Source organism: Syngnathus typhle, linkage group LG8 (genome assembly GCF_033458585.1).
Source record: "Syngnathus typhle isolate RoL2023-S1 ecotype Sweden linkage group LG8, RoL_Styp_1.0, whole genome shotgun sequence".
Classification (NCBI taxonomy): domain Eukaryota; kingdom Metazoa; phylum Chordata; class Actinopteri; order Syngnathiformes; family Syngnathidae; genus Syngnathus; species Syngnathus typhle.
Window position 1 is genome coordinate 5,681,065 of NC_083745.1, and position 27,072 is coordinate 5,708,136.

The 27,072-nt window shown below is 39.8% G+C and overlaps 1 long non-coding RNA gene across 1 annotated transcript in view; it reads left to right on the forward strand.

Moving 5' to 3' along the window:
• LOC133158390 (uncharacterized) overlaps nt 1–20,369 on the forward strand; it is a 72,013-nt gene extending 51,644 nt beyond the window's left edge. Inside the window, exons 2-3 of the long non-coding RNA XR_009715208.1 lie at nt 15,885–15,953; nt 19,307–20,369. This is a non-coding gene — a long non-coding RNA (uncharacterized LOC133158390). The remainder of the gene's footprint in view (nt 1–15,884; nt 15,954–19,306) is intronic.
• Nucleotides 20,370–27,072: the final 6,703 nt, after the last annotated feature.

The window sequence follows — 27,072 nt, forward strand, 5'->3', positions numbered from 1 at the left end:
CCAGTGGATTGAATATCCCCCACTGAGTTGGTTCACCATAACCCAGACACACTAGGGAAAGTTATTGAACACTGTGGCACACACTCCACAATACTTTGCATTTAAACCTGTTATTGTAGCCCGATAACACAAACTGGATAACACTGTGGAACAAAAGAATAAATTTGTTGAGATAGATATTTATGTTGATTAAAACTAAAATTGGCATGGTGGTTCCAAAATTGCAGTTTGTCCACAGCTTACCAGATAAGCAAAATTTCACTGATACGATTTGTTAACTTATTTTGAATTGGACTCTTCTACAGCATGACAACTTGTTTGTACTTCAGTACCAATTGAGATGCGAATATACGTCAGTCTTAACTATTAAATGTTGGTGTTTGAAGGTGAGCGCAAAAAATAACCACCCATAAAATCTGCTCAATTAGTCTACGGGCTTTTTAACAATATTAAAAAAAACTACGGAATTTCAATTTGTTTGCGTATCAAAATCAGTTCAAATAACAATTCAAAACAAGCACATTGTTTTCTAAAAGCAACTTGTGGTTCACTAATATTATTTTATTTGTGCTGAACGATTTTCATCAAATAATGACCTCTTGGCATTTGCTAATCAATTGCTTATCTTCCAACATTTAAAAATATAGTCGTGATGTTTGTCAAAAGAACAACTTCATCAGTGCTGTTAAAAGAACAACGTCACGTAGATATTTAAAAGAAAAACAAGTCTCATAACGGTAAGCATGTGGACATTTCTGTGTGTTCGGATCAGTGTCTTTTCCTGCAAGCGCCTTAAAAGCTGCTTGTTTGAGCTGCTGCTGTCTTGTATTTACTGTGTGTGTATGCGCCATCGTGTCTGTACAAACATGCATCCATTGTGTGTCCGTGCAGTGTGTGTAAATTTGTGTGTAAATCTCCCGCTGCCTCTCCCCTGTCTTATTGCTTTCTTGAGCTTCTTGGGGAGAAATCCTCTTGATTCGCCCAGTCCCCGAGGCTAGAGCCCCATACACAGCAGATGTTCTACTGAAAAGGCCATGAATGTTTAATCATTTGTGTTATTGATGCCGCCTTTTTTGTTTGTTAGAAAGTCTGAGTGACTGTTAAGGTCTTGTGTGTCTATTTTAGCATGTTATGCATCCGTCTGTGATTGCGTGTGCATGTACGTATATATGGTGTGCGTGCGTGTGCGTCTGGGCTTATAGAATTCTCAAACATGAGGCCTTTTTATTTCTTTTTGCGTTTTTCTTCTCATGCTGTGCATTGCATGAATAATGAAGTCTATTTAAATCACACAGTATTTAGCATCATTATTGAGTGCGCAGTGTCAATCACATCAATTGCACCCCCCCCCCCCCCCGAAAAAAGACAATCTTGTTCCCATTTTCTTTAATGTCCAATTGAAAGTTAAACTCTAATTTTTCCAATTTTTTAGCAAACATGGCTGCGTCTCTAAACTGTGATTTGTTGGACTTTAAGCTGCTGTTTTACTATTTGAGCTGACAGACAGATTTGATCATAATTAGACAGCATGCCGTGGGCTTTGATTGGCACGGTAATTGGATTGTCATTGGGGCTGAAAAGCTATTATCTTTGGATCATGCCCCATGAAATTTGTTGGGAAAACTTCTGTGGCCATCATTAAGTCGACCATCTTGTGGTCCCTTCGCAAATTAGCTTTTTTTTTTTTTTGGTGAAGGAAGAGCGAATGTCGAGACGGGGGGAGAAAATAGAAAAAGATACCTGTGCACCACTGGGACCCTTACATCCTCTAAATCTCAGCAAAGACAATCTGGGCTCTATTGATTAATGATATTAGCATAGCAGGTAGCGCTAAGTCGAAAAGCGGCATGCTGGTTTATTGCCCATTGCTCTCGCCCACTCGCCGGCAAAGGGGGGTGGGGGGTCAGCCAGTGAAGGAATGAGATAATGAGTGATAGGTGAGTCTGGGAGGAAAGCGTGGGACAAAAGCAATACTAAAAAAAAAAGGAAACGGCAGGGTGGCTTTTCATTTGCAATTGGAGGAATAAGTGGCAATACCAGCTAATGAAAATGAGAACTGAGATGTGAAATAGTATTCCTCAAAGCTAGACAATTAAGTCAAGTTGCACACCTCTTAAAATTTAAAAACACCAATAAAGATATTTCAGTCGTTTGCTTTTTCCTTATGTTTTATATCCCAGATGGAAAGTCGAACAAAGGACTAGCGCTCATCAAGAGTAAAAATTCAGTTTATTCAGCTATCGTTTGTGCTAAATTTATTGAAAAACTTTGCAGTAATAAATGTATTGAAGAACTTTACATATCAATAAATAAAAAAAATGACTGAGTCACAAACGTAATACATTTTTTGACAGCAATTCTATGCTTTCAACTTTTTGGGCACAGAGTTGGGAGTTTTTTTTTTTGGTTTTCTTCATGGCTGTACGCTATACAAAACAAATCCCATAAACAGTGTTGGATGAGTTTTGGTGTGGAAGAACCTGAATGTCCCACACAGACCCATGATTTACAGGTTTTTTTTTCTGATACCTTAATGTAGCATAACTTGTAGCTTGTCCCATTTTATTTTCCAAGTAGCTTGGCCAACATCATGTATCTCAAAGGGTTATTAATGTAACAGCAGCTCCCTTTGTTCGCTCAGTTCTCAATTGTATCGGCGTGAGAAGGTTCTTTTGCAAAGCACTGTTGATCAGCTGATTTGCATTCAGTGGATGCAAATGCAAATTTGCAACATTGCATGTCCACAAAAAGACATTAGACAGATCTGTTTCAGTGCAGAGTGGCATCGACATGGCAGCCCAGACATCATTTGCTTGCCCAGATAGTCCAAGTGTAAATTGATATGTAAGAAAATGCCCCATTAACTTTTTCATTAATGGTTATAAAGCATTGCGAGTGTCGTCCGCGGGGCGCAGTGCTTCCCTGAGCACGGACACACACACGTGCGACACACACACACACGTACACACACACCACAGCCACCCGTTTATAGTCCAGATGTACGCCGATGTAACCAACTTCCAAGGAAGCAATACCCAAGTATTGATTCCTGTGTTTTGATGGCTATTCAGTTTTATTAAAATCATCCGTCCATCAATTTTTTTCTTTTATAACAGCGGTGGTCCGCATTAGGGTCATATATGAACTTGAGCCAAAATAATTTGACAACACAACAAAAGACATTTTGAGAATGGCTTACATCATTTCTCGTACTGAGATGTGATCACCAAAGTTTTATTGAACTATACCTCAACAAAAACAACAACAACATTTCTAGCACTTGTTCTGTTCAAGGTCACGGGAAAACTAGAGCCGCTGGCAGCTGACTGGCAGCTGTGAGGTAGGAGGATTGCTTGACACTCTATTTCATGGAAACAATGTTTTTTGACAACTTTATTGTCTGGAGTACTTAATAGCTTTATAGTTTATAAGTACTGGACTGAGTCTGATGAAAGTGGGCGGCTTAATTTTGAGCTGGATTTAGCTTACAGGTCAGATCCAGTAATTGAATTGGGAGATAATGTTGGTTGCATTTGCATTGAATAATCATTTCAAACTCTGTGGACCATTTTATGCCGGGTTCAAAAATAGAGATATATTTGACTCTCAGTAATTTGTACGAGGATTGCGAATTGCACATTATGCTGTACATAACAACAGTTCTCAAAATCCGACCGTATGTATTTTTAAATGACTTCTTTGTGCGTTTTCAATGCATCTTATTTCATTTAATAAATTTGAAAATGTATATTCTAAACACTGCTCTGAGGCAAATGTTTTATTGTAGGTATGTATTTGTTGCCAACTTCCAAAACATTTGAATCTTTCTGCATTTATTTACAATCTGGTCTTGAAAATAATTCACAAGAGGGTCCCGTGTACATGTACGCTTTGGGATTCCATTTTTCTTTTCCCCAACATAACCCCATGGCACTGTTTTCTCAATTTTAGGGCCACTTGGGGGCAGCAGACATTCTATCAAATAAGAATCTGTCTATATACGCAGATGTAGCAGATGCCCTTTTTACATCTTACACTAAACACGGTGCATAATAAAAAGTATATTAGCAGATATGTTTATACCCTAAGAAAATCAACATGATTTTTAGTCTCTCTTTTTAACAGCCTCCAAAGTTGAAGAGTTTGACCAGATGGCCCAGCTTAGGGCTGCTCCCACGTCTTATTTTGTTTTCCACTCGGCCGAAATCTCGAAAATCGTTAGCTTTCACCTGCAGTCAAAAGACTGCTGAGAAGCGGAGGCTGCCGCTCAGACCGGAAGTTCAATTCAAGTGTTTAAATGTATCTAATTGCTAATGACTGTCATAGTTGTACTAGGTTCATCTTGTTTTTTTCTTTTTCAATTACTTCTCTGGTTCTTCTATATCAAACAAATTTGTTTTAGGTTCATTTACCTGACATGTTTCGGTGGAATCTTCCGCCTTCATCAGAAACATGTCAGGTAAATGAACCTAAAACAAATTTGTTTGATATAGAAGAACCAGAGAAGTAATGACTGTCATGTTTTATCATTGAAATAAACATTAAAAACACACACACATCGGAACATCATATACCTTGATTGCTTTTTTCTTACCTTGAACTATCATCAAACAATAACTAACTTTCCTGAATGTTGCTAGACGCAATATTGCATGAATACTGGCCTTTATATCCTCTGCTATTCATGTCATGGAATGAAATCATTGAACTTTCTTCATCCCCCCCCCACCCCCCCCCCACCAGCAGCAACACTGAAAGAGTTAATACGTCTACTGTTCAGCCAAAACGTCAAGCACTTATCCCTGAATGACTGAAGGCTGCCGAAGCCAAAGAATAAAAGGTGTGTAGACCTTTCAGTTTTACTCAACACACACTGCTAAGAAGCAAAACCATGGCAACTTTTATAGGATCAAGTACAGGTGTCAGGAAGTGATTTTAAACTGGCGTTGCCTTGCTCACAGTTCAAATATGGAGGCTGTCGATAACTTTACACAATAGCCACCTTGGCCAAAGATCAGAGTAAAACAATAGTGAAAATAATAAATGGGGACGACAGTGTTCCATTGATGAATACTACCAGACAGAAGCCGTGTCCAAGTGCCAGACAAAGTTCCAAGTGCCAGCTAAAGTTCAGCTTTACCCGGAATACAATGCTATATGTATTGCTGCAAGTTTCCATTGTGATTTAAAATGATTGTGTGATTTAAAATTAGGTGGCGAACCTCAGCAGAAATAAAAAAAAAAGTCTCTTTTCCCAGAATGTGCTGCAAATGTCGAACCTAGAAATGACATTTTTAGTTTTTCAATATATTAAACCATTCACCCAACTCTTTGCATTAGATTAACATGATAAAAGATGAAGAGGCAAATGGAGCCACTTAATACGAGTCGTAATATAAATGATGACTTTATGAGGGTAAACTATTACACATTCAATTAAAGCACAATGCCTCCTTGAGACATTTGCTTTATACGGCCGTCACGGCGGGGGTCCTCCCGGCCCGATGAGTGCCCAAATCGTCTAATCTTCCCAAACAGGGTGGAGGGGAGCGATCCAAAATCTCACAACGTTTCCAGCCAAACGCCTTAACTCGGTGGAGAACCAAATGAACGAACCGATGCGTAGCCAGGGGCAGAAGAAGACTGGAAATCTTATAGATAGATAGATAAACAAATAGAATCATAAAAAGGCTGGGAGCTGGCGAAGTGGTAATTCTGTGGGAGTTCATTAGGGGAGAGATGGAAGAATAAAGAGTAGAGCGCTAAACGGTGGATGACATTACCTCTAATGTGGCTCCCCTGCTGGGTTTGTGATAGGGTGGCCGCTCCGAGTGAAAATAGGGTTTTAGCATGACGCCAGGTTTGAGAACGACAAACCCCCTCACTAAATAGGAATCTTTAAAAGCAATGTACAGTTTTATTGTGGAAAACAACTCCAAATTGGCTTTTCAAATGTGTTTAGGCACAAGGGCCAACTTGAAGCTAGTATATGGACAAATGAGTTTTGTAGGGAGGCAAATTCGTTTCGTTTCCAGCAGTAAGTGTAACGCACTTCCAAACAAGTCATCCCTTGTGCCTAAATTTAAATTTCACTCTTTTATACAACATATACGAACAACTTGTGCACTGAAGAGACTTCAGCCAGGGGAGGGCAAAACAGTTTCAGCTTTCATAGTCCATTTTGAATTTACCGCTGGTTGCCAGCCATGTCCCAAAAGTCTGAACTCAATACCAATCAGGGGTGTATGTGATTTATTTTTATCATGATTCCCATTAAAGATTTGAGTGCCGTTACTTGGAAACGATGATATATCAATCAAATGAAAGTAAACATAAATGAGTTTGGTTACCTGAGTGAGTCAATGTACTGGATGAAGTTTCACTTTAAAATTAAGATGCAACAATATCTGCTAATTTCACCTGATCTTTACTTTGCTTTTGTAATACTTAAGTTTTCCCAATTTGTTTTTACAGTTGCTTCACCAGTGATACAATCAATACGATTTATATGGGAATGCACATTATAAATCATTATAAAATGAATTTAATTTGTTATCAAGTGATTCCTTGTATTTGCCGAATGCTCAACGCCAAAAGCCAAATAAATGTCTTTGTGCAATTAGTCCGCCGCATTCTCTGCTGAAATTCCGAATCCCTTGCACGCTTACTGTAATATGTAAATATTTGTCAAATGCATCACAAGTCTTCCTAACTCTTATGTTATTATCTGTGGGTGTCGCTTGCCGTCTACCTCTGGACATCTTTGTGTCATTTCGTCTGTAAACAAATTTGCGCTGCTCTTACCATCCTGGCAGATTTGTTGCCGGGTGAAGCATATTTAGCAGATGAAACACGTTGTTGTGACAAGCATAATAGAGCACATATGTCGCCAAAGGCTATCCTCCCTTCCTCTCCTGTTGCAGCATCATAAGCGAGCGATTGTGTTTCGCTTGTGAGTGCACGGTGACGAATGTGGCGGCTGTTGTTTTTTTTTCCATGCGGTGCTGCTGGTATCTCATACCGCTTAAATGTTGCCTGTAGCATTCTGTGTGTTGCTTATTTCTCTCTTTTTCTTCTCTTAACTCTTCTTTTTCCTTAGCCAGGCTTTCTCCTCTTTTTTTCCCCCCACCTCCTGACTGCTACAAAGTGCACTTTACAGTGGATGTAATTGCTCAGAGCAGGAATTCAGGCTGCTGTCGATGTAAATGCAGCTCTATAGTTGTGGCGCACTTAATGAACAGCGGGGCTCGCAGCCCTCTAGCAGCACTTAAACTTTAAAACATTTATTATTGAGGTGTGAGAAAGAAAGAGTAGCCAGCACTGACCGTTCCTTCATTTGGCTCTTTTTATGTCTCGAGCCGTGGAAGTGGAAAGTGTTTTTTGGACGTGAAGCTTTTTGTATGTCCTTTAAACTCAACTGAAACACATAGTTCCCTTTTTTTTTTTTTAAACACGATGAAGGCTGAATTTAATTTCAATAGTATCAATTCTTTGGCTATCAAGTAAATAAGAACACACGCTATCAAGTCAGCATATGGTCTGGTATTGAACCTAAGGATCTCATCCTTAACACAAAAATGGTGTCTTACTTGCACACCTTAAAGGTATGCACAAATCTGAGGTGGCCTGAAAATCATGGAGAATGGCGTTTTCCTTGTGAACGTCACAGTAATCTCAACTTCAATATGACGTTTCATCTTCTCAAGGAGCTAAAGCCTCGGGAGCGTTAAATAGTGAAAGTCTACGGTAGCATGGTCGGAAAAATGTGCGATTAGGCCATATTTGACAGAAAACACCCACGTTTTGTGTTCCTTCGACCAGACAAGGGAGAGTTGAGTCGAGAATGTGCGCAACCGTGCAGTTTACTGACCTATGCACATGGACAATCTAGCTGAAAGTGTGGAGAGCGGTTCCAGATTTGTAAATCCAACGCATGTGGCCCTCCAAGTATGGAATGACCTGCCACCATACCGGCCGGCCATGCCGGAGGATGTTGCAAGCAGCATTACATTCTCCACAGTGTCATTAGGCTCTTTCATTTCTGTCAAATGCGCTCAGTGGGAACCTCTTCTCAACTGTGACGAGAACAGGACGCCACTGGCAAATCTGCCCGTTCTGGCAGGGCAGTGCCAGGTTATGAGTGCAAACCTCATTTCGGGCCTTTGTGCCACCCTCATGGAGTGGTACCTTTTTTGTTGTTGGATTATTGATCCAAAAATTCCAAATTGTTTTAATTCAATGTTTTTATTTTTCCATGTAAATCTATTGGAATGAGTTCCAAAATATCACATTTGTTAGCCACCAACAAATGGGTTTTTGGTTCTTTTAGAACACTTTCAGTTCTCCTTTTAAACTGTCAGCACTCCATAACATACAGGCTGACAATGTTTTACTGGCACCATTTGATAGGGCAATAAAAATGTAAATGACATTAAAAAGACAGACATTTTACTTGTGAAGGGCTAAGTGCTGGCCCCAGTTCAAAGCATTGTGATAGTTTTGGTGGCTTTGCCCTGGTTGTAAATATAGCCTGTAAGTGCAGATAAAGTCACATTTACCTTCATACTAACTCCTGTTTTTCCCTCTCTCTCCCTTTCATTGGGAATATAAATTTGAAAAGGCCATTATACTCCATCACCTTAACCGTGCACGGTATCACTACATACACTGCAGTGTCAAGTGTTTTATTTCTGTATTAGAGGGGGAGAGATAAGTGTGTGTGCATGTGTGTGTGTGTTAATCTGTGTTTGAGATACAAGTCACCGTGTGCATGCGAGTTAAAATACTGCACAAGAGGTTTGCGGTGAGCATGAGTAGGCGACCTTCTTCTCTGGACACTTATCTTACATACTGTGAAATGGATACATCCGGATATTTACATAAGCTTTGCTAATGCATTTCCTCATGAGAACACTAATCAAGCTGTTGAATCTAAACTCAGACCGCAACTGTTTTATGCTATCTATTCTCAATATCTCATGGAAGAGAATGGAGCTTATGAAACTGACAAAGGATGAGGGGGTGTTATAGGGCCAAAAAGCCTGACCGAGGCACATTCCCAAGGCCTGATAAGAGATCAAAAGTTTCTCACATGAGACATCGTCTCCAAGCTTTGCTGACAAGAAGCACGAAAAGGGACAGGGTAATGTACTGTAAATATTAATTCTTGTCAAAACAAAAGAACTCTGTAATCATTAAGATGTGATATCCAGATTTAAGCAGGCAAGTACGCAAAATTGGGCTTTAAAAAAAAGCAAAATTAATGCTGAATCCTTACTGTCTTGTACTCTACTGTATCTTTATCATATCATCTGGAAGGCATAGTCACACAAAAACTAGCAGGGTCGATAGAGACGATGTTTTGTGTCATGTTCCAGTTTCTCAGGTTTTTTTTTTTTACAGTCTTAGGGAGCATTGGTGGGTGGAGCCTCCTAACCTGTCATCTGATTTCATCAGTGATGAGATTATTGCAATTGCTCATTGTTACTGATATTTGGTTTGCGCTTGTCACTTTTTCATTTAGTTCCCGCCTTTATTTATTTTTGTCTCTCACAAGATATCACTCGGAAAGTAAGTATTACAGTCCCTTTGCCTGGAAACCTCCCTTCGAGGGAAATTATTGTGTTTTTCTGGTTACAGTTGTTACAGAGTGGCAAAATTAATCCCCACTAGCAATGCCACCATAGTCTCAATGATCTATGTCCTCTGTTATTTGTATCCTCATATGTTGAATGTTTTGTCAAAAGTAGGTGAGTTTTGCTTGCCTGGTAATTCTGTGTTTTCCCTGGGGAGCCATGGCCCAGTAAGAGACACAGTTGCTCGACATAATTAGACCAGGAAGGTCCTTGTAAACTCATAAATATCCTGGCCAAGTTGAATGGCTGGTGTTTTTCCCCCCCCCCAGCAATTAACATGGACAGAATTTTGTGAAGAATGAGCGAAAAAAAAAGTTTTTGAAGGTCTAAAATGGATGGCGGGTTTGGGAATTCCCTGCAGAAAACAAAGATAAAGGGATTTAAAAGGCATTGAACAGCAAGAAAGTATGTTCCGTTTTCAATTTGTCAATGGACCAAATTTGAAGAGAGTCTGATCGTGTGACACAAAAACGCCTCACGATAGCGTTCTCATTCGGATTTTTATCATGAATAAAATCAAATCAACTTCTAACAGACCTGGAATGGAATGAAGAAGACTCCATTGGCAACACAAGATTCTACAAGGTTAGTTTTTTTTTAGTTAACTGTCTAAAGCTGTTTAATCTGACGCTAAGCAAATGAGTAAGCAGTCAATGAGATAGAAGCCATCATTAAACCCCAAGTACACTGCTTGAACACATCATTCATCAATTTACAATGAAACAGTTTAATCTGGGTTGGCCACCAAACAAACACACACACACATACGCACTTTAAAAATGATTGCCAAGTATTTTAGCTAATCCGGGGATGTCCCAGAAGCTACAGTACCTCACAGGCTTGTGTGTGTTTATGTGCGAGTCAGCAAAGAACAGGTTTCAGTGGATTACAATGGTCCCAATGTTCTATGCCCTTTCATTAACCTTGCCTTTCACTTGTCTCATTTAATACAAAACACATTTCTAATCTGCAGTCTGCTAAATAATTCTACAGGCCTCTTTGCAATTCTCCATATTAGTGTGCGAGGAGTGTGCGCTGGATGTGTGTGTGTGTGTGTGTGTGTGTGCATGTGTGTGAGAGGGAGAATCTGCTGCTCTTATTGCCTTGGGTTGCCTGTGCCTACCCCCCTAATTACTCCCGAAACAGGCGGTCAGTCTCCTCCTCTGCACTATGATCATTTCAAATTTATTTTGATTGATTTGTGTCAGCTTTAACTATGCTTTGGGCTGAGGTCGATAAATAAAGATCAATACTTTAATGTTTTCCTCTGAACCTTTATTAAAAAATAGATTGGCTATAAAGAGGGCTGAATTACGAGGAGGAGTGCCTACATTCAATGCATGTCAACTGGAATCTAATTGAACAACATTGAACTGGCAGAGATTAGGCCAGCAAGTTGTGAGGTGATGGAGGGAATGTGTAACCGATATTGGAAAAGTGAAAGAAAAAAGTTGTCTGCTGTTCGTCAACTTGGAGCTGACTTGCATTGGAATTGAGGTTGATCGTGTATATTCAAAGATACACACAATACACCTCACAAATGATAATAAAATAATAATTAAATTAAATAGAAACCGCAGCTACCTGCCAAAGAAAACAGCATTTCTTGTCACAATTTGAAATTGTAATAACTTGACGAAATAACAAACCAAAGATGTCATGAACGATCACCAGCACTTTTTGTTTTTTTGTCCACTTCCATTCATCTCGCCACTCTGATGTGTTTTCCTCATTCTATTCTCTTTGGTCTAAAAATATCACTACTTTCCAAGCCTTGCTGTCACTATAAACAGGACTAAATTTGCCTCAGACCCTCGTCCCATCAGTTCTTATTCTGCATTAGTGAAGTTTGCCTGTTTCAAACAAGCATTGTTAATAATGTTGACGTCTATAACCGTCAATGGCACTGAATGAGTTAAATATATATCAAAATCATATGCTTGCTTTTTTTCTCCTGATTTCTGTTGGTTGTTTTCGTGGTGCACCCTTGACTAAAGCCACTAGTCAAAAACAGGGCATATATAGACAACTATGCATTCATACTCGTACATATAGACGCAACACAATTTAGAATCTTCAATGTTTTTGGAATGTGGGAAGAAGCCAACACCGGGAAAAAAAAACGGACAACCAAATGGAAAACATGTGTGGTGAATTCTCTTCGATGGTCAGCTGGTCTTCCAAACAAGATGGTGAAAAAGTGGCTGGCTTGGGGAAGGAAAACTTCAGTCACACATGGCTGATTGGGGAAAGATTTTATTCAACCGATGTCAGAGGGAAGTGTCTCGCGCCCTAGCCAAGATGTCGAGTTCCCTTGTCTACTCCCGTCCTAAACCTTATACTCTTGCGCTTCCCTCCACGCGGGAGCGCGCAGATGGGGCTGTTGGCTGACCTATGACCCCGCTGTTGCCCCCCCATCTCTACATCCTGTGTATCTTAGCAGTTGTTAATGGAAGCCAGATGTGTCCGGCGCCAATGAGTCTACCTTCCTGGACCAAGCCCCAAACAATACCACACGAACCTGACCCAAACATGCCCTGGTCGTACTTCGGCTTAATAGTGAGATGCACATAGCATGATACCAGAATAAAAATACACAACACATGCAAACTCCGTTTTTAGAGTGTGCGGTGCATGTGTGTGTGCCAACTACCTTCCTAAGAACATTTGTACATCAAAATGTGTATTTTTGTCCCTCCGCCTCTTCTCTGAACCATAAATGCTCTCTCTCTCTCTATCTCACTCACTCGCTCCCTCCTTTGGACTCTCTGATATACATAGCAATGACCCCTGTCTCAGTCATACTGGCACCATACTGTGAATTCCATCTAAGCAGAAAAACAAGTGGAGATTGTCATGCAAATGAAAATGTTTGCAGGCCTAGTACAAGAAGAAGAAAAAAAAAAGCAGCTTGTGTCTTTATTTGTGCGCTGGGAGATGGTAAAGAGGGGACAATCAAAAGGGAAGAGAATGCAAAAACAGAAAGAGCAAGGGAGAGGGAGAGAGAAAAATCAAAAGAGGGAAGACATGCAAAAAATAGAAGAGGTAGGCAGCAAGAGGCTGTATCAAACAGGAAGGATGGCATGATGAGACACTGCTTTGAATGTGCACTAAATCTGCCACAAGCAGGTGGCCTGTGTACTGCTCTGTTTACCATTATAGCTACTATATAAGAGATCACTGTGTCTATCTGACATATTTTTTTCAAAATATTTTTCAGTAGGTTTTGTGTATACTGTGTCTATATGAACTTCAAAAAAGATGGCCTCGTGTGACATGCAGTTGAAACACAAGGCCCAGCACAAACAAAAGGTAAAAAGCTACTTATTCACTTGTAAAGAACAAAGCTTTCATTTGTTGCACTGATTGTAACATTGATAAAAAAAAAAAACACATTGTGTTGATTTTTTTTTTAAAGCGAAATCTTTGAAATATTTAAAGACACGTGCTCATATACTTTAAATTGTTGACATTCCATTGAATCATTTTTAATGTCATTTTAAAATTAAACTTAAAACCCGGTACAACAAAGCACCTTGTTTGAGCAACAAAATCACAGGATAGCAAAGAAGGGCCTTAGACACTGGACAAAGGTTTCAAAGACACACATTTACGCAACAATAATAAATAAGAGGAGAAGCAGTTCAAATGCCGCCTTCCCAGTCATAACTGCAAAAGAAATTGTTGGGTCTAGACCGCCTCTTAGCTCGGCGCTTGCCAATATGGATTTGTAAGATTACATAACTATAATATTGCAAATCTGGCTGCTTTGAGTTACTATCTTATATGTGAGAATCACCACTTTTGACAGTGATTTCTTATTCCAATCCATTTTTTTTGACAGTTCAGCTGACACATATTTGACATACACATACATGGGTACACAAACACAATCATGTACACACACACACACACAAAAACATCTTTCCCACTTTCTTTCACTCATAGCTTGCACAAACGTTCTTTCTCGTATACTGTAACTATCTGACTTTTTCTTTGGTCTCTTGTCTTTCAAAGACACTTACAAACATGCATTGTCATCAATTATTTGGTTTGTTTTATGAAATCACAGTGCAACCTGCCACTGTGTATGTTGTTATTCATAGTGGACACTCATCCTTGTTTTTCTTTTTCTGTCTGTTGCTTTGACTCCAGTAAAGATTGCATCAGTTTACATCAGCGACAGAGAAAGTGGCAAATCGGCCACCAAGATTTGCAAACTCCCGAGTCCCAGCATGAGGGTGGGTGGAGCGCAAATAGAACTAACAAAATACATGCAGTACCATCCCTGGAAAAAAAGTCTTAACTTTACAGTAAAACTATAGGAAGTAAAGTAGTGGCGAGTGGGCAGTAATGATGGTTGAAAATAATGTCTGTCAACAAAACATAAATCCAGGCTACATATTTGGAATACATACTAGTCCCCCCCTCCAATCAGATGCTAATGTTTTTAAAAATAATATGGTGCAAGGCCATAAAGAAAATTGCCGCATTTCCACGTTTGCTTACATACATGCTTGCATTCACAGTCACACACTCACAAACACACATACACACAAACGACTTCAGCCTCCAACTTGCCCCTGCCCTCCATCCAATAATACTTTTGGCAGGCCCGAGCTGTAATTGGCAGAAGGTTTGCCATGCCGATAGACTCCCCTCAGCCCTTTGGGTCAAGAGTAATTTACTGAGCTGCTAAACGGCACTAGTTTTCTCCCTCCCTCCCACTCTTCCTACCCAGTTCAATCCAGCCACCCTCTCCTCCCCCTCCTTTTTTTTTTGCCCTCAGTATCCCATATTGGAATTCCCATCCAGGCTGTATTACAAGCCGAGATGATGTCTTAATCCCTTGTTAATTAGGGACAACATCTCCAACAGCTGAGGCTAAAGCGAAGTGTGGTGGAGGCTCCTGAGACTTGAGGGATGTGGCCAAGCTTGCAGCCCAGTCAGAAAAGCCTGGCTCTGGCTCTGGCACAGAGAACCGGATGTAAAGAGGGATGGGGGTGTAAGGAGGTGGTGATGATGCAGGTCCTTGTTGTTCCGCATGGGGATTGACTGAGGTTGCTGTCTAATCCACCACGGATGCTCTTCCATGGTAATAAGAGCCTGGATGGATAGGCAACCTGATGTTTCTCCTGGCTCAGGTCAGACCTTGTTCGCTAATCCACTATTATAGGTCAAGAGCTGGGTGGTCTGATGTTTTTTTGTTTGCTTTGTTGATGAATTTTGTTCCACACAGTATTTGAATGAATATGGACCAAAAAAATCTATATTTTTTCTTCTTCCATCTTACTTAGTTGATATGCAATGCTTAAAACACGAATGTGCACAAAGAGCTGCTATTATTGAAGCTATATTTTATTTGCTAGAATAATCTACATGTAAATGATGGAGGGTAAAAAAAAAAAATCATTGAGGACAGGCCGTCATAAAATGTGTATTTAAATTATAGGTCTTCAGGTAAAGCAGAGACTCTTGGGAGCTCCAAATGCGAGGTAGTTATCAGACATTTTACCGCCTGCTATACCTGGTTAACCTACCTGTGTGTCCAGCACTGGAGGGAAGAGATGGATTAAATTGGAGAGTAGAAGTGCGTGTGTTGTGTGTGCATGTGTACGTCCGTCCATCCATCCATCCATCCATCCATCCATCCATCCATCCATCCATCCATCCATCCATCCATCCACACACAGTACTATATCAATTTTAAGTGAGTAGTTTATATATCTGTCTAGTTTTACCTTTCAAGCATGATACCATTCTCTCACTACAAGTGAGTGAGTAGCAGGGAAAAGCTCTGCGCCCTTATGTCTCATCCTGTTAAATTGTCTTTATTAAGAGTCAGGGACTGATCACACTGCTAAGTGACCTGTCAAGGTCAGAGAAAAAGGGCAGCCCTGGCAATTAGTATGCTCTTTGGTGCAGCAGGGCTGGATTTGGCCTCTGCAACATTAGTATGCTTCACTGTGGGACTGTGCGGGTTACGCTAAATTACACTAGCTTTTAGTATGCATCTTCTCAGCCAACAATGCGTTGTGTTCATGATTAGTCAACCCCAATCGGGGAGCCTAGAATACACTGAAAGTTGTTATGAACTAACGTTGATATTTTATCCCATCTGCATCTGTGTGCGTCATCTCAACCATTCATAACTCAAGAGTTAAACGCCACACTAATGCTGTTTTCCATATTATTTGGTCCGTCTCTTAGCCAAGTCTTTACAGCCACAACTGATTTAATCTTTTGCAGAACCTTCTGAACACAGATGGTGTCGCAAAGAAACCAAAGAACTGAGTCCATCTTCTGCCTGAAGCAAAGGTTAGAACGGCCCTTTTTTTCCTTCCTTTATGGTTCAAGCTGTGCGTGTCTCCAGAAGCATTAGTATGCAAGTCGCCAGCAAGCCAGGATAGGGCTCAGCTACATTGTTCTGCCACAATCAAATTAGCCCTGCTGATGAGGCCTGAGCTCTGTGACCTCCACAGGCCCAGTGGCTTCTCAAACCTGCAACTGACAAAGTAGATCTGAGAGCTTGTGTCTACAGGGACAACAGGGGGCTCACATACTGATTTTTGATTATGTTGGCTCTATTTTCTATTATTTAAAGTAATTGAGATGAGAGACTGGCTGCAGTTGTGAAATAGATTTCCCTAGTAAGTTATACAAGAAGGTGATGGCAAAGGACTAACCGTATATAACAAGTGTGTCTGTTTTGCAGCTGTGTTTTTTCCAGTTCCTACAACTTTTCTATACAAGTCATGCTCGTCTTCTGGAACCTTTCAGATGATCCGTTCCCTTCCTACGCCATCTATCTCTCCCTTCACCTCTTGTCCGCATTCGTCTGATTTAGAGTGATTAGATGTGAGAGCTGACACCTGAAAATGCACTCGAAGCTTTGCTAAATACCAAATCAGACTATTTGCACTCAAGGTTCTGCCATGGAGTACCGTATTTCCGGTGACAATTGGAGCAAAGAAAACACACCGGTATTTCCAGCCCAGTATGCCAAAATTAACGTACTTACCTCCAACTCAAATTTCAGTGCCACAAAGAGCTTTTCTTGTGCTCAAAATCTTGCTGCGATGAGACAAGAACATTTGTGATTGTAAATGTTTGCGGCCATGAAGGAACCCCAAAAATGAGTGTATTAGTTTATCTGATCCGAAAATAAAAAAATTACATGTACATACTGCCCTTATCTACATTTTGCCTTGATTTCGCTTTAGTTTACTGATTTGAATGTCGATAGAACAACCTTGGAAGTCATTAAGATAAGAGAGACTTCTTGTCAGGTTCAGACAAGAGATGTACGGTAAATATCTGGGGGCATGTGAAATGAAAAAGAAATGAAGTGGAGATCAAATTTCTTGCCCTGATGAGAATGGATGCAACTTGACAGGTCACATAGTGACTCAACATGTCAACTCCAAATAGACAAGCCATTATTATCATTAGAGGTAATTTTCATCTCGTGCCCTTTTGTCTCCACTGTTAGTCACTCATTTTGTGAGGATGTTCATTTTCTTGACTGTCCATTATCATAAATCAAAATTACTTTCAAGCGCTAACATTGGGGGCTTCAGGCGACCAAAGTGAATGGGTTCATTTATTCATAGTACGATTTATAAAGCTAATCGTTTCTGCTTTTGTGCATGCAACAGGAATGCATACAATATAGTTGGTGACAAAATTTATCAGAGGCGATATGTGATACATCGAGTATGGATCATTTGCAATAACATAATTAGCATGAATGTAAGCTATTTCATGGTTGTTGATTAATTACAGTGAAACGCTCAGTCAAATACAATCTTCGATTTCCTATTAGTTGTCATTTAAAAAAACTAATAATGTAATGTAAAAAAGTTCCAGTTTTAAAGCTTTACTAAGATTATTAAGAAGACAACCAGTAAGATGGACCCTGCCTACTGCCTAAACGTAAACTGGGACAGGCTCCAGCATACCCGTGACAGATTGATGCATGGATATATACTACATAGCTCAGTGATTTATAAATCAGTAGCAGAACTATTCAATTACTAGAAGCTAGTGTAAAAACTCAATTTGAAGTAACATGCTCTGATTTCTTTGTTCTGTTTCGAACCGAACTGCAGTGTTCTGTCAGCCTATACACATTCAAGGCCTCACAAAAAGTCAGAAACGATAGAACTCTTCCGACAACTCATAACTGCTGAGTCCCTCCATTATTTTTTTCTTGTTGATATTCACCATGCAGGCTGGATTAAAGCCAAGATTTTGGCCCATAGGCTGTATATTTAACACCAATGTTCCATTGGCCCCATGCACTTTCCCTTAAGCCCCTCATGGCGTTCTTCTCAAGCCCCCTCCTGCAAAGCCCGGGCAAAATTTTATTGTATTGTTATTTGGAGTTGCAGGGCATTAGCGGCTAATGTCTTTACACTTGTAAATGAACCTTCCGCCCCTTCTAATCTATCTCTTTAATGCACTATGGATTTTATTTCATCTCATGTAATATCACATTCTCAATAATGATCATCAAGCTGACACTGTCCCCTCCTGCAGAAATTAAATCTCGCCACTGAGTGCAAAACTAATAAAAGATGTTGCGGAAAGGAAATAAAAATAAATAAACATGATGAATCGTAAGCAGCGGGGATTTGTATTCAGTTGCACTAGACAATTACACAAAGAATTGGAATTTATCAGCCGCTTTGCCTCTCGAAGGCTCAATAATGGGCTGCCATCACTGGGCAGGAACTCACAGACACCATCTCGCTAATATAGATGTACAAGTATGCATGACACTTCCCTTCCATCAGGATGTACTACATACAGTGTGCAATCACATCTTTCTGCATACAAATGTCTCACACAAAGTAGAGATGCTGGAAAAAAAATGTTGTTGGTGATGGTGGCGAACCTCCTACAAAAATATATGATTTTAATAGTATCATAATGTCATTTATAGTTACTATTCCACACTAGCGGTGATTGACGGACCAGGTCGGTCAGAATTTTACTCCATAGAGAAGAAAATGTAAACAAACAAGGCCATTTCAAATACAATCATTGAAATTGGGCGAAAATAAGAATTCATAGATGTTATACCAACTTCCATCTGGGAAAGCGTCCATGTTTTTTGAAATGCATTTAAGATGTCACCAATGCTGGCCCTGAAAGATTGTCTTACATTCTATACTGTTTAAATCTTTGCAACAACTCATACAGATTCATCCATAAACTCAGGGAATGCATATTCTTAACAATAGCAACATTTATAGTGTCCCTTTGCATAAATCACACAACACCAAAAAGACAAAAGTGTGTTTGTCCTTTCATCTGGAATAGCACTTGTGTTTAAGGTCAATTATGTTTGACCTGAGAGAGGGCTTCCTGGCTCATCATGTTGTTGCTTGATCATGTAGAGGTTCCGTGGAATTTCTTCCACACAAAAACCCATCCAAGCATACCTTGAGGACCATTTTTACACAATGTAGCTCAGTCATATTCAAACCAAAGTTTTTCTACAAAGCACATAATCGTCCAAAAGGTCTAAGTAAGATAACGGTCACATTCAGTGAGCTGCCCACAATAAATCGCTGGACAAGCATCTCCCCGGATAGTTCACACCTGACCTCCTTGTCATCTTCCTGCGTTCTTTTCTCCTCGACTCTTCTCCTGGCCTCTGCCAGCCCTCCTTCCTCTCCTCTGGCTAGGTACTTGACAGTTGGAGCCAGTCAGGGTCACCTCCCACACTTCCCAGGGATTTGAAGGGTGCAGCTCCGGAGCTGGAGGCCCCACGCCCCAGCGGCTGCCTGACTTGCCCCCAGCGAGAAGGCAGTTGAAGTGCAGGCAAGTCCGGGTCACACTGCCGAATGGGAGCTGCGGGCCTCGAGGCTCGGCCAGGCTCGGCCGGGCACTGACACTTTTCTTGCTGTGAAATAAGGCCAGACACAGGCTGCCAGGCACTGACTTGACCTCCTCAAACTGACGTGGTACTCGCTGGCAGAGTTCTCACCACTGCCACCGAGGTTGAAAACAAACTCTGCCCCCTTTTCAGTTCTTACTTTTTCCTTTGTTTTTGTTGAAAGCTTTTTTTTTTTTTCTCATTTCTCCTTAATTTTGTTCCTGCATCAAACTGAATGGAAGTTTATAGTCGACATCACAAACAGAAGAGTAAAGCACAACAATCTATTTTAAACGTCTGATTTGTTGCATTTTATTTATTAACAACATATAACAACAACAAAAATAATAATTCTCACATGAGAACATATTTCAATCTACATGTTACTGCTCTGAAACTGAGAACTTTTGACCCTTTTCATTCTCTCTTTTTATGTAAAATCTAGCAAATTATTTATTTCTAGAAACTCCACTTTTTGTGATAAATAAGAACATTTCCAAAGTGAATTAATGACTGCAACTACACCCTAGCTTGAGCAACCTGATGCAAAACAATAGCTGAAATTCTTTGACAGGTAAAAAAAAAACTCCTTCGACTGTTCCTGTCAGCTCCTTGAATTTGATTCCATTTGATGTATCTTAACATTTCACATATTTCAAGAGATTAAAAAAAGGGTGAGTATTAATTCAGCAGTCATTTAAAAGATATCCCGCCAAGGTAAATCAGGTTAATTGAACCTCTGTTACCATAAAAATGTCTTCTAAATCCATCCTCACTTTTTTTTGTCTCTGGCAACATCTTGACATATCATCATCCGAGGTTTTGTTTAATCAAATTACACCGGCGCTTTCTCAGATGTATTAAATATGTGGGAAGGAATAAAAAAAGAATTAAAATCTTAATCAAAAATGTATTGCATATTGTATTCTTTGCTCTGTCATTCCACTGCCTTCATGCGTCCATCTTTAGTTGCATGTGACAGCTACTTTTCTGACTGGCGTTTGCAGGCTAAATTGGCCCGTCTCAGTCAGCGAAGTGTCTATGTTTGATGTCAGATAATGTTCACTGGTGAGTCGGAGGGGGGAGTGTGAGATTAAAGACGAACCACTGATAATTATACCCAACTCCACAGTTGTCCTAACCCTCCTCAGCTAGTTGAAAGAAATTTCCCTCTGATGAGCAAAACAGAAGGAAGTTGATGGAGAGGGAAAAGAAAAAAAGCAAAGAGGTGATGTTCCTCTTTGAAATTGGTTTCCTATTTCTGTTGTGACCTATGTAGCCTCTGCCAATTTAAGAAGACCGCGACTGTATTATCATGTATCATATACTGTGGACACAAACCTGGCCGTCGCAAAGATACAAACGCCGGCCGGGGTTTGCCGACATGAACTGCATGGGAAATTTGCAACAAAAGCTATTAAAGAAGTAATTAGTATAAGCTGTCAATCCAAGAAAAATAACAAAAATGATGTCATCGTCCATCCACTCTGGAAGATAATGGTGCAGTAAACAGTGGCGGCAAGCGCACGCTGTGAGCTCCAGCTGTGACATCTCTCACTCTTGCTTTGCAGTACACAAAACTTGTTGTTTTTTGACATTTCAGGCAAATTCATCAATAACAAGTACAAGTAAAGTTTTGTGATCTTTCTATGCTTTACTCACATCTTAACTGCAAATGCTATTGACTTTTTCTATTTTGTCACAATGCACCAACAAAAGTGGCTGGCAATGTTTTTTTGTTTTTTTTTAGAGTGTTGTTTGTTGTTGTTTGTATCCAAACAATTGCAGCAGATATGATGACTGCAATTAGACACAGACTCAGAACTACAAGCCATTGGAATGATTCCAAAATATCGATGGCCGTCTTACCAACACTGAAATCTCTCCATAAAGTCTCTGAGAGAAGTGTATCGTCAATCACAATATATTTTGTCAACATAGAAAAATAGTATAAAGCCAGATAAAAAAAGTAGGACATTTCAAAAAAATGCATACGCCCTTTTATGTCTATTCAAGTGTGTATTGGAAATATTTTACCATAGGAATAGAATGTCATTTCTTTCTATTGTATATCATTTCACTCCATCCTGCATTCTGTCGAAAACGGCATTACAATCATTATCATCACTCTGAAGTGTATGATTGCAAGACTTAGCAGGGGATGATGTTCCATGCTGAGGTTAAGCCTGTGTGCAATGCTTAAATGACAGAGCATATATTAATAGGAGATCCATCCAATTATCACTAATGGAGCTTTCTGATGTGATACACTACACCATCATTTCAGCTCCAAACAGCGATTGAGAACAATTTCCCTTATTGATTTACAGGAATGTTGGGAACAACTTGTGTGTGTCGACCACAGCGCTTAATAACTTCATGTCCTGTACATACGGCAAACAGTATTTCGGCCAAAACACACCTCTAAAATCTATTGATGATTTTGGAATACCGGATATAAATAACATGATGCATCCTACTAATTACTACATATTATATTTCTCATGATGCTCTTCAAGGATAAATATAATGAGCACATTTAGCCAATAATAATAATTAGGGATGCACCGAAATAAAAATTCTTGGCCGAAACCGAAAACCAAAAATGAGGAAACCAAGGCCGAAAACCGAAAACCGAAACACCGAAAGAAATGTCAGTTATTAGAACCACAGCATTTATGGCTACATGTGTACTAACCTCACTAAAATCAAGGCATTGCAATAAACCAGTTACGAAAGTATGAAAATATTTATTTAGCACTGACAACAATGCACAATATAAATTAAAATTCAAAAACAAAATAAAATAAAATGTTTAACTTGACCCAACTCATGTGTACATTAAATAATAATTTACAGGCTTATAACTGACTGTAAAATTAAATATGTTCTCTTATAAAAACACAGAGAACTTTCTTGCCTTTTCAAAAACGTCCGCCACAGACGGAGTGGGCGTGCTCGGTGTCACTTTCCTTTTCTGTGTCGCCTTCTTCTCATATTCAGAATGGCGATCGGGATGTTTGGATTTCAGGTGATGAATTAAACCCGACATGGAGAAACTTTTTGCAGATGCACCCCTTTCAGCATTGCATGTTTTGCAAATCGCTATCCGTGGGTCTTTCTCTGAGATAGTGAAATCAGTCCACACCGCAGACTTATCCCGTTTTCCCGCGTGCTGGCTGCGCTGTTTGCTCACGTCATCACAAGTTTCGGCCGTGTTGTTTCGGTGATTTAGGTCTTTCGGCCAAAAACCGAAAATGCACTTTTGGGTCATTTTCGGCCGAAAATTTTCGGTGGCCGAATTTTCGGTGCATCCCTAATAATAATGCTAATACATGCTATTCATTCATACTCAATGAGCCATAATGTAATATGAGACAATCAGCCATTGTGTCAAGTAGTTCACTTGACTTCTCAGAGCTCCAAGCTGCGTTCGATATCGATGCACAAGTCACGAATAATCATTTTTAATAATAATCTCTTGTTGAACCCAAAATGTATTTTATAGATTTGATTATTTTAAGTTTGCTTTGACGGAAGTCTGGACAAGTTCATTTTGGTCGATTGGCAACGTACTGTGACTTATTTTATATTGTTTTTTTCTGTCATACCTGTATCCTATAACTTCTGTTCTGAGGTTTTGGACAGATGTGATACTGTTTACTGCCATGTGCGTGCGTGATGTTGCTCACCGTGGTCCAAGAAATCAAATCCTGAGGGAGTTTGTGTGAACGCTCCCAGACATAGGAAATTAGAGGGAACATTGCCTACAACAATGTCTTCATGTGAAAGCGGGCCGTGGCGCAAAAATGATTGGAGACCGCTGCTATAGAACGATGCCAAATCAGCTGATCGTGCGGCCCCATACCGCAAGTATGTATCCCCTGCTGGTTGCCTGTCGGCAGCCATCATTCAGCAAGCTATATGCTTGATCATGCACCCTAAGTAAATAACACTCTACCCTCACACCTGATTATTTATTTTTTTTTACTCATCACATGGCTTCAAATCATATCACGCAGAAATCCTTTATTTTGTAAACAACCTCTGCCATGCTTGGTATGGCCAGATTTCACCACAGGCTATTGCAGTACAAGATTCAGTCCCTTTTTTTCCTCCAATTTACTCTCCTCCTTTCTCAGTTTATTACCTTTGTAGCATGTGTCAAGATCTATTGCGAGAGTGCCACTTAATGAAGCCATACCTGAATTTATTCGCCCACACTTCAGCATAGACCAAGGGAGAAAGTACCAATTAATAGAATGTTAGAGCACACAGTGATTTATAATTAACAAGCATGCAGGTTATAGTAAACATAACACTCAGTGTAATAGCCCAGGAGAGACAAGAAGTGGTGAAAGAACTGAGGAGGTGGAGAAGGTGGATGGAAAAAATAAACTTGAGTTGATTTGTCCCTTGGTGGATGAGTGTGAGTCCTTGTGGCTGACAGGAGCTGTCTAAAGCAGCTAAATGAATAATCATCTGTGAGTTAGACTGCAGACAAACGCTTAACGAGGATGATGTGAACCTTGCTGACATGAAGAGGCTGGAAAGAAAAAGCAAGAGCTATTGCAAGACCGCAAACGTACCCGGCTTGGAAACAAATGTCTATCATTTTATAGCGCCTATGAAGTCGTTATAGGCCAAAAGCATCCTTACCTATAATGTAAAGGATTTCTTTGTCGGATCTGAATCCGTCTATTCATCTTCAGTGCCAGTGCATAAGAGCATCTGCGTACCAAAGACAAACTGTAGGAAGCCAAAGTGATAGCTAAGAAATGGTCTTGAGGTTAAGGGGGGTTATTTTATGAATGTGGAAAAATCGGAGAAATCTTTGGCTCATCCGGTGGCATTTATATGGCAAATAAAGTCCCACCTGCCTCACAGCCATATCGCTTGGCACATTTACTTAGCCTACTTTAGCTATAAGCTGTGAGAGGATGCATTACACGGAGTTAAGAACAGTGAAGGGGCTTTGCCACGCAGAATGAGAAGAACATCACCGTGTAGCTCAGCGTCAGGGGGCTGTTTGCATTTACCAAAGGCAAAAGTTCACGCAATCTGAATATTCGAATACTACAGGCCAATAATTCTGACACTTGAAGGACTTCCTTAGAAAAACTTTACAAATCTCTTGCAGACAGTATATAAAGAAACATATGTAAATATTAAATCTAAATCCAAGTTAGACCGAATGAGGCTTTAAAAGCATATATTATAAATCTATGAAAGCAAAAAAAACAACTTGAAAATCTATAGAGCCACATTACATTTATTGTACAAGATGTAATTTTGCAGGGTAAACTAACAATGTGATTTAAATAAAATACATACACTTCATACAGTTATGAATTATTATTAATTATGATGATTATTATTATGATGATGATTATTATTATTTTATTATTATCTTGAAGGCTGTAATTTTGGATCTGGATTTTTTTTCCCTAATTGCATTTCTCTTGTATACATTGCTAATTGTTTCACTGATACTGACTGCATCATTTATGTGCCACTAAGAGAGCCCCAATATTGCCAACACAAACAACACTGCAGCTCAGGGGGTCCTGACCACAAATTGGCCTATTTTGGAGAGAAATGGCGAAGCTGGATAACATTATTCAAATGATCTGTTGTTCACTTGAAGGCATATGTTTTAGGTGTTGTGCAATGTTTTTTTAATGGGCCAGCTAGTATGAGCTAATATACAATACAGCACAAATGAAGACAGCAGTGTCCTGCAGGGTTCCCACGGTAACATTTCAACCTCTTTGAATGCTGATTGGCCATCTGGTATTGTTTTATGTCACTCCCTATTAAGCTCATTGATCCTCCCGCCCTGTCTGCGGCATGTGGCTGATCATGGTGGATCAGTGTATGTGCCTGTAATATGAATATGGTATGATTACACGACTTTATGATCTCTGTCTGTGTGTTCGCCGACGCAGCCCCTCTAGCTACACTTATCTTGCCCGTGCTTGTGATTGGGCTGTTTATGTGGCAATTGCACTTAAGGATAAGCAGAGATTTCTCCTTAAGAAATATTGTATGATGTTTTTCGGTCAATGCAGTGGACAGTATTAAGTAGCATCACTTAAGAGCTCACAGCTATTGTTTGCGCTCTGTCATCTTAAAATGTAGGCATGCAAGGCTGGCATGTGTGCGTTCAATATTCTTGAATTATCCCTTTTTGGGGTATTTTCTAATTACAATAATTGTTTTGATGAATTGTTTACTTTGTGTACTTTTTTTTTTTTTACATTGGATTAACATGATAGCAAATTGGCTTCCATTTCCATAACAGTGGGAAATAACTGCACTCTTGGTATGCCCACCCTCATCCTTCAGCATCTGGTGTTTTATCTTCAGTATGAATGGAGCCAGTGTTTTTGCAAGACTAAGACAAAGAAAAACAAAATTTGTAATTGTATATTATCAGGTGCCAAAAGATTGGGAAAACATCAACTAATAGAAATACGAGTATGATTATTTATTTAAGAATTGCAGTAGACGCTCTAATTTCAAACATATGTTCAGGGATGCCGTGGACACGTCACTGCCGACTGACTTACAGATTCACAATTTCCCAATCATAGGGGGCATATTTTCAGACTGGATCTCTATGGAATCCACATCTTATGGAAACGCCATCATCTGAAAATTACGATCACTCCTTCAGCTTCTGGCCACATACTGTACGTCATGGCTACTTGTATGTTTAAATAAATATTTCAAATCTCTAACAATCTCAAATCTTTAAAGCTAATCTTTCAAATCTTTCATTTTTACAATGTATTGAGTTATTTTTCTTATGTCTTTCCTCATTGAAATCCAAGATGCAGCCATGATTATGCTGAACCACCGACGGCCTTCCCTTTCTTGCTCTTTTCTTACCGTGGCTCATTTATTTACATTAGTATTCAGACAAAAGGCTTGTGAAGCAGAGTCACAATGGCTGATATAAGCAGCCATTCGAATTCCACTTTTTTTCTCCTCTTTTTGCTAAGAGGATTTCTGTCTGGTCCATGTATCAGACCCTCTCTCACTTACTAGGACAAAGTCACCCCTCACATGTGTGCTGAGTAAAAGTAGTGTCTTGCCGCGAGCTGTTTGACAGTTATACAAATAGTAAAGTAGGAGAGAGGGGAGGCTTTGGATGCAGATTTGGATACAAATGCGTGTACATTTATACGAAGATATATAGATACACTGTCTCGGACTGGCAAGGCATCAAACGATTGGCCGGTGAAATAGCATGCATGCTCAGTCACACGTGTATAAATATTCATGTATACGTGCACACCTCCATAGCTTATCCCCTAACTGGCCACCAGTCAAAATGAGCCTTATTCTCAAGGGTTTATATTTTCTCCAGGCCGGGCTTGGCTAGGCACACTGAGTTAAGATGGCAGCCAAACAATCTCTCCTCTCACTTCTACCATTTCTTCCTTTCTAATGCTAATGCCTGGATGAATATATTCCCTTTTCCACTGGCATGCAAGAGAGCCAAATTTCTGATTACCTCCTGTGACAAAATTCCATTGCATCTAG